Raw genomic sequence first — 9,403 nt, 5'->3', positions numbered from 1 at the left:
TACATAATAGATACTCAATAAATATTAAATGAATGAACATTTACAAGAGAAGCATTTGAATAAATTAGAGAGAACTACTCCTGAGTTTACATAAGACAGAAAATAAGCAAAAGAAAACATCATCTAATAAAATTCAGGTCCTGTAGCTCCCCAGTTTGGTGGGGTGGGAAGGTAGGGAGAGGGCATTTTGACAAGGAGAATGCCATTTTCTTTAATCACCATGCATGCAGAATACATGTACCACATGTGATAGAGTTTGTGTGGACCCGGTTAGTGGTCCAGCAGCATTAGGGATGAATTATATGACTTGCAAAATATCTGGGTCTGTACTGTTTTCTCTGTAAGACAGAGGAGACCTCGCTAAGTATTTCATATAGCACAGAAGCACATTTTGGTACCTTCTCTTTTGTTTTATGAAGCATCCCAGAGATTCAGAAATGAAGAAAGGTGGGGGGTGGCAAGCTCCTGAACACCACTTGAAAAGTGCTTTTTTTTTTTTTTTGTCCTTGGAGAGTTTTTAATACAGTATATTGAAGAACTGTCAGGGAGATAACAGAAACGAGAGACTTTTGATATTTAGTTTGAAACAAAGCACAGAGACATGAAATTCAAATACAATAAAGGGAGGGATTTCAAAAGAGCAGGTGGGCCACATTTCCCGGGTTTTACTCTCACATATCAAACAAAGCCCAACTTAGAAGACCACTGCCAGTCTGCTGTCCTGCTCTGCCAGGGGACTGTGCACGCTGGCACCAGGAGGCAGTGGGAGGCCCCGTTACCTTTTGGTGTATTCAGTCCCTTAGTCAGGGGAACTTACCCTCACTCAGATGTGGTCAAGGGTATTTTCTGTACCCTGAAATTGGTCTGTGCGCCTGGTATTCTCAACTTTCTTTGACAACCTCAGGTCCCACCGACACTTGTCTTCTACATGAGTGAGGTGGGTGGAGAGGCAGGCCCACAAGCAGGGCAAACAGTTCAAGTTCGTGCCAAGAAAAGTAGGACTCTGATCACAGGAAGGTTCAGAGGGGAGGCCTGTATGCAGAGGAACTGTGAACCACACAAAAACAAGCTGATTTTTCTAACACAGTGTTTGCAAAGTGCTCTGGGAACACTGAAGGCAGGACATCAGAGACAGCGTCAGGGAGGAGGTGACTGCACCTTAGGTCCTGAAGGATGAGTAAGAGTGGAAGCAGGCAGGAGTAGGGGAATGTTCCAGGAAGTAGGAACATCCATGAAAATCCTCGGGGTCGTAAGTGGACAGCTGTGTTGGACGTTTAGTGGGGATGAAGGTTGGGAGCTGGTGGAGGTAATGAGGCTGGGCAATAAATTGGAGCTCGACTATGAAGGACACTTACAGATTCAAATGCAAAACTAAGGTCAGGATGCGCAGTCGCACAACCCTGGGGGGCGCTGTTCACAGCCTAGCCTAAGTGAATGGGGCCGCAGTGTAATGGCATGCATGGCCTGTGTGACTGCATCTGCTGGCTCAGCTAGTGGTTGTTGAAGGATTACTTCTAGAAGGTACACAGCACTGTGTATTTTATGTTATTTAATTCTTAAACTACTCCATGAGGTAGATTCTGTTTTCATTCCCCTTGAGATGAGGAAACTGCAGCACAGAGGTTAGCCTGCATGGCTATGAAGTGGTGGGATTGGGATTTATCCAGGCAGTTTGCCTTCCAAGCCCAACCTTTGTCACAGATGGCACTCACAGGAAGTGACCTTTTATGACACACTAGGGTAAATGCCACAGCTGCTCACAATCTGAAGGGCCTCGGCCCAGGGACTCCTGGGTCCCAGGCTGTACCCTGGCCACCCTGATGGCGGAGGGGGTGCTCGGGGTCTTGGCACGCCTGTGCCTCATTTCCACAGCACACCTGTGGGGCAGGTGGACCTCAGCTCTAGAGAATATGCTTGGAGTCGCTTTTTCAGCTAAATTCTGGTTACATTACAATTAAGCTCTCAAATGGGGTGCAGGAAAAAAATCCTACTTACTTTAGGGTCCTGGAGAGTTGATTCTCTTGTTTTGTAGTTTGGGTTTTTTTTTTTTTTATTAAAAAAAATTTTTTTTTAATGTTTATTTATTTATTTTTGAGAGAGAGAGTGCAAGTGGGGAGGGGCAGTGAGAAAGAGAGACAGGGAATCCGAAGCAGCCTCTGCACGGTCCGTGCAGAACCCAACTTGGGGCTCGAACCCACAAAAGGTGATATCATGACCTGAGCTGAAATTGGACACCCAACCAACTGAGCCACCCAGGTGCCCCTATATTTTTTTACTGTTTATTTTTGAGAGAGATAAAGAGCACGAACAGGGGAGGAGCAGAGAGAGAGAGGGAGACACAGAATCCGAAGCAGGCTTCAGGCTCCAAGCTGTCAGCACAGAGCTCGATGCGGGGCTCGAACCCACAAACGGTGAGATTATGACCTGAGCCGAAGTCAGACCCCAACCAACTGAGCCACCCAGGTGCTCCTAAATTTTTTTTAATGTTTATTTTATTGAGAGAGAGATTGAGAGAGAGCGCGCACGAGCAGGGGAGGGGCAGAGAGAGAGACACAAAATCTGAAGCTGGCTCCAGGCTCTGAGCTGTCAGCACAGAGCCCGACGCAGGGCTCAAACTCATGAACTGTAAGATCATGACCTGAGCCAAAGTCGAACTCTTAACCGACTGAGCCACCCAGACGCCCCTCTGTTTTGCAGTTTTGTAGGCCATGGGGCAAAAGGACTGTGAAAAAAAGCATAGGCTCTAGAGACACACAAATCAGGTCTTTGTTACGTGACGCTGGCCAAAGTGTTTGCTAGCCCTGCATCTCAGTTTCTTTATGGTTAAAGAAGCTAGGATGAAAAGGCACCTCACAGATTTGCTGTATTAAATGCAGGAGTTTGTATAAAGTAGCTGGGGCTGCCCCTCAGTAAATGCCAGCCTCTGTCCCTCCTTCCTGTCCCTCCCGTGTGGATATTCCTCAGAGGGGATCACAGCAATGCCATGCTGGAGGGCCCTGGTTTGGGGACAGCCAGGGAATAGCCATCTGCCAGGAAAGCCACTGTATTTATAGGGACATTGCTAGTGACACCACCCTTTCTTTAGAACTCCCTTCTTAGGAAAGTACTCCTGAGTTTTGTTGGCACAAGTTCACAGGTGTCAAAACTGCCCATGAAAAGAAACAAGCCGAGCTGTCTTCCAGCAGTTTCCACTTTTCCCCACATTTGCTTCCCTGTGGTAATCTTCATCATTAATTTTAAAGATGTCTGCATTTATTTTATAGTAAAAAAACATATACTATGACATCACTGTCCCCGTTTTTTAAGTGTACATTTCACTAGTGTTAAGTACACTCACATTACCACCTTCATCATTTAACTTTTCAGGAGATAGTTCAGTTTCTTAGCAAGATAAACATTCTGCCCTGCTAGTCTAGCAGGTTGCTTTTGGGATTATGAGGAGGTTAAACACTCCGGCATTACAGTCTGGTCAGAATTACTGTGTCTTTTAACAAAGATTTGGTATTCAGTAGAAATGAAGACCAGTGATAACTACTTGAAGACACAGAAACTTCACATGCCATCCAGATCTTTTTTTTTTTTTTTTCAGTGTTTAATGTTTACTTATTTTTAAGAGAGAGACAGAGCATGATCAGGGGAGGGGCAGAGAGAGAGGGAGACACAGAATCTGAAGCAGACTTCAGGCTCTGAGCTGTCAGCCCAGAGCCCGACGCGGGGCTCGAACTCACGGACCGCGAGATCATGACCAGAGCTGAAGTCGGATGCTCAACCGACTGAGCCACCCAGGTGCCCCAGATCTTTTTTTTAAAGTAGGCTCTACGCCCACCATGGGGCTGAAACTCATGACCCCAAGATCAAGAGTTGTATGTTCTACTGACTGAGCCAGGCAGGTGCCCCATACCATCCAGACTGTTTTTATTCTAATAGTTGATTTATCCCATGTTCACCCAGTGATCTGAAAGGACCCTCGGTTTTACAGGCTCCCCAACAGGTGCGTTACTGACTTTGGCATACTGATTAGGCAAAATATGAATGAATGATGCAGCGAGGAAAGGGTATGAATCAGTGAACACCATGAGCATTTGGACTGTCTTCCACCCTTGTGAAGAGTCACACCCCCTGCCCAGCACACCATGGGGGATTGATGCCTCCCAAGCATACCCGTGAAATCGTTGGGGAATGAAAACAACATGGTGTCTCTGTTAGACTGAGTCCCTTGCCCTAAGAAGGGGCTCATGCCTGCTATGCTAATCAATAAAAGATAGAACGACTCTGGGTAAGCAGGAAGGAGAGAACCCTAAGGAGTGACAGCCAAGGGGTGTTTTTCAGACTCTCCAAAATCAAGTTTTTATTGTTCACTATTGTCTGTATGGTTCTGGCCTATTCATGAAACATGAACAAGAAAAGGCCCCTTTTCCCAAGTAAATTACTGCAGGAAATAGAAATCCGCCCACAGCGGTTGAGTCTCAGGGAAGACGCCTCTTGGGTCTGGTTGTATGTCACAGTCTCTGACTTACTTGGGCTTTGTCAGGCAGTGCGGTGCCATTTTGTGTCCTCATGGTTTGTGTGTGTGTGAATGTGTGCATATGGTGAGGTGTGTGTCCTGTTTTCTCCCATGGGTGGGGGCTTCTGAGATGCTCAGCCAGCAGTAACAACATTCTGGCTGTTCCAGTGTCCCTTTCTCGATAACATGTTTCTGAGCTAGTGGGTCGCTGGGCCTTTGTCCTCAAGATGACTTGAGGAGGATCTGACGTCCTCGGCCATCCATGGCCATCCATGCCTGTGTTTCTGGGGCCAGGAGCGGTGTTTGTCTTTCTGCTGGTGGGCTCTCACTCACATTGACCTGCTAGAGTTTTCTGGATCCCACACCCTGACTCTGGCTTCGCTTCCAGGAAAGCCTCCTTCAGCTCCCCCTCCAGCAAGCTTCCCTGTTTTGTTCCCAGTCATCATCAGGCTCCCGGCCCCCCCTCCCTTTTCCTCTCTATTTCCCGTCCAGTCTCTGTAACTTTTGTTTCCTCCTTTTGGCTCCCCTGTTGTTGGCATAATTTCGGGACCTGGGCAGACACTCAAAAGTTTTTCAGTGACCACAAGTCATGCATCCCTTCCCCTGCTTGGTACTGTCTGTGCCCACCTAAGGGACACTTAATAATGAATCAATGAAATGTGTTTCAATAAGTCTCTTGCTTTAAATTCTTGGAGACAGCTCTGAGGGAGGTATAATGAAGGAGGGCCCCCAGAATTTCTTCTGTCCTGTGTCTTCAAACAGCTTGGTGTTGATTGGTGTCTATAAATAGTCGATGGGGCTGGAGCTGAGGGAAGGGGGAAGGCTTTGAGCAAATATGGAGACACCAGGCTCAGTATATTCCTAGTTACTCTGGGTCAGTGCAGGATTTGAATGTTTCCTGGGTATACAGCTGCCAGAGCAAATAAAGAATCTCAGTGGAGGAGAATGAGAAGGAGGAGACAGGGACCCAGGAAAGACAGCAAGGGTCGAGTGTTTCCTGGGATATTATGGGATGGAGCAGACCAGTAAAATATGACATGGGGAGGGAGAAGCCTCTTTAGTGATGAACTTCGCAGAAAGACCCAAAACAACATTATGCTCTAACCACAGGCCCAAGGGAAGGCCAGGAGAAGAAGAGTCAGTGGGAGCTGAGGTGGAGTGGGGTCCAGTGGGGGACCTGTGGACAGCTTGCCATGGCCCCACCCTGCTGTGGTCAGTAGGTCACAGTAGAAAGTCCTCCACGAAGTTGAATTCTTCCAGAGTTTTCCACTTCCACCCTTCTGCAAAATCAGATTCATGTTTCTCTCCTTGTCGTATTCTCTCCAGTTTATTAGTTGTGATTTGTCCAGTAATTCACTTTTCATTTGATCAGCGTTGTTATAAAGGGGCACATCCAAGACCTCCCAGCCCACTTCCTGGGTTAGATAGCAGGTGTGAACAAGTCATTCATTCTCCCTTGTTCTACTGGCTTGGGGAGGAGGCTCCAGTGGTTTCTGACTGATAGATTTAACATATCCAAAAGGGGGTTGCCTGGCTGGCTCAGTCTTTGGAGCGTGTGACTCTTGATCTCGGGGTTGTGGGTTTGAGCCACAGTGGGTGTAGACTTTGCTTAACAATAAAATCTTTAGGGGGAACTTGAGTGGTTCAGTCGGTTAGGCATCCTACTCTTGATTTCTGCTCAGGTCATGATCTCACAGTCTGTGAGTTTGAGCCCTGCATCCGGCTCTGTGCTGATAGCTCTCTCTCTCTCTCTCTCTCTCAAAGTAAATAAACAAACAAACAAAAAACAAAGGGAAAAAACCAATAAAACCTTGAAACAACAACAACAACAACAAAAAGATGTCCAAAAGGAATGGAACATCATCGGTGGGTGCACTTCATAAGTGGAGATTATGGAGATTATGTGCACTTGATGAAGCATATAACACTTTATTTGTATAATACTTGTTAATATCCAGTCTAGAAGGTTCTACAGGATGAAATATCCCAAACACCATGACTGACAATCCATGCATATTGCTGCCCCGTAATTTATGGAACGATGTGGGAGCATGATCTTAATGGTGTTCCACGTTGAGCAAGAGAGTTTGTGGAGGTCTGTTGGGGATACAAAGTTTGGAGGTGCCCTGACATCTTCAAGCCTTAGATGGTTCTCCAGCTCACCTTATGGTTCTGATGCAAGCGGGTGGCAGGGATCTTGGTGAGAAAGTGTTATTTTGAAGAATTGTTGAGTTTCATTTTTATTCCACAGTCTTTTAGGAGCTAGGTTAGTCAGTGCAAGGCAAATTCTCGGTTACCTGTCTGCACATGTGGACAAACACCAAGTTCATTATCTTCTGTTGGAAATATACTATTAGGATTAATAGCTATCATTATTTAGGTGCTTACTGTATGCCTGGCTTTATATATACATAGGCTAAGTGCCTTATACAGTAGTCTCATTCATTCCTGGAATAGACCCAGCAGGTAGGAATCCTATTATTATTCCCATTTTACAAATGAGATAACAGGCTTAAGGTTACATGGCTTGGTCACAGAAGAAGTGGCAGAGGCAGGATTTGAACCCAGTTGTGTCTGATTCCAAAGCCCCCATTCCCACCTGCAAATGAGACTTGCCTCTTACTTCAAGTTTTGGGGTTTGAGTGATTTATTTTCATGTTCAACATGGTCCCAAGACCACCATCTCCTTATCTCTCTTACTCCTGCTCCCCAAACACCAGCTCTGCTCCCCTTTTGCTCAGAATTAATGATGGTGGATAACTGCAATGACATCTGGGTGGCCTCCCATGGTGAGCTCCCCAGTCCAAACCAAATGGTGAGATCAAGCCCATTGGGGGTGTCATTTCCTCACCCCTCCAAAAGTAATTCAGTTGTTTCTGCTGGTCAAATGCTTCTGTTTCCTCACTAAGCCCATATTAGTCATTGGGATATGTCAGGATGTGAATGGATTTACTGTGTTCCAACAGCTGCTCAGCTCCAAGCACATGCCCCACACATGGCAGAAATGAGCTGGGCAGGCAGTGGTGGGAGCAGACAACTAGGATCCCTGAAATTCTGTCCAAGTTCTGAGACCAGAGAGAGAGGCTGGGGGAGAAATCACTGTTCTGACATTCAGAAGCGATCTGCCCCCACCCTGGCAAACTGATGAGACATTTTGTGTGCGGTGGGAAGACAGCCTTATAAAAAATCTCCTCTGTGAGGTGTGGTTCTTCCCCACTCGGAACAGAGCCCATCTGTCCAACAGTGTCTGAAATAACACCGGGCAGCCAGCAAAGGAGTGTCCATTGTCACATGCACATTTGGACCACAGGTAGTCCGCATGGGCCCCTGTAATTCAAGTCAAAACAGCCTCTTCAGTGACAGGGAGGCGGGGAGCGAAAGTGGTAGTTGTGATTCCAACAACCAGAAGGATTGTTTTTCTAAGACTTTCTGCCAGTGGCCATTGAGGACCCTTTGTGTGCAGCACCTACGGGAAATGTTGAAATTTAGGCAGCTATCAAATTCCAAATTAAACACCTTAGGTGCTGCTGGCATGCTGGAGAAACAGCCTGGTCATACGGATCTGTATTTGGGAAAGACCAGAATTTGATTGTATTTGATGCTTTTTAATGGAAACCCTCCTAACAGGCTTTCCCAAGACTGTGAAGTAGATGCTGGGGTTTAAAGCTAACAGGCCAATGGAGCAAAGAAGAGTCTGTTTTGAACCTCTGGCCTCAGAATTTCCTAGATCGGGCTATTATGATCCAGTCACATGGGATTTTTTTTGTGTGTGTGCTGTTTTTACATACAGTGGGACCTTTAGCTGACACCTGGCTTGCTGTGAGCACCGGTCAGATTGTAGCAACCATTTTTCCTTTCCCTAAATAAATAACTTTAATATTAACGGGGGAGAGAACCAAGACGGGGTCATCCAAGACAGACGCTTATAAAGGATTTCTCATGGCCTTGTAGCTGAACACAGGCTGTCGATCTCGGTGCTGGCTTCATATCCTGAACATGTACCTCTCTGGCTTTGGGACGTTGGGCAAATTACTTAGCATCCTCAAGCAGCTTCCGCACTACAAAATGAGGTTACTGGTAACAAGAACTCCCTTGTTAGGTTGTGGTGTGAATTAAAATGAGATAATCAAATGCTTAGCACAGTACCTGGCTCGTAATACACATTTAACACATTACTTGAGTAGTATCTAAAGATGAAGACTGGAAATGGTCTTTGAATGCTTCTCTTTGTCCATTTATCCCTCTTGGGAGAGTGTAAAGTTTACTTCTGGGGTTTGGGGCGCTGGCATTTGAGCACAGGCACAGGCCCCAGACAGGCAAAGGCTGAGCCATTGTGAGGTCAGTGACTAAAAGCCGAGGTGTGGACACTAGGGAGATGAATACCACCAGGACTAGGGAGCCTGGGATGAAGACCCCAAGCTTGACCCCAAGCTTGTGCTTGCTGCTAGGGAGGGGAGGGGTCCAAGTGAGGCAGGCAAGTTCAGGGCTGGGGTAGGGGTGGGGGTGGGGAGAATGGGGGTTGGGGGGTTAGGGTCCTGGATGAGTTCTCTATGGTGTGCATGGATGGATGAGGTTGGGTTTTAGAGATGGCAGGAAGGGGGGTGATTTTTTAAAATTTTGTTGTGGTAAAATATATGTGAAGGGGGAAGTGTCTCCACTTGTGTCAGAATTCTTGTGTGGGTTCATCCTGGTCGCCCGATTCCCACTCACTCCATGACCTCTTCAGAGTCTCTGTCTCCCATTCACCTTCTCTCCGTCCGGATGCACCCATGCACACATCTCTACTTCTGGCTTCCTCCTACTTCTTTGGGAATTAGTAGCTGTATTTCTCACCACCTGGGGCTTTACTAGAAAATTGAAAAGGCTTGATTCATCCTTGTTCTAGATGCCAAGTAGCTC

This window comes from Panthera leo, chromosome A1, assembly GCF_018350215.1.
Source record: "Panthera leo isolate Ple1 chromosome A1, P.leo_Ple1_pat1.1, whole genome shotgun sequence".
NCBI lineage: Eukaryota > Metazoa > Chordata > Mammalia > Carnivora > Felidae > Panthera > Panthera leo.
This window is presented reverse-complemented; position numbering follows the sequence as displayed.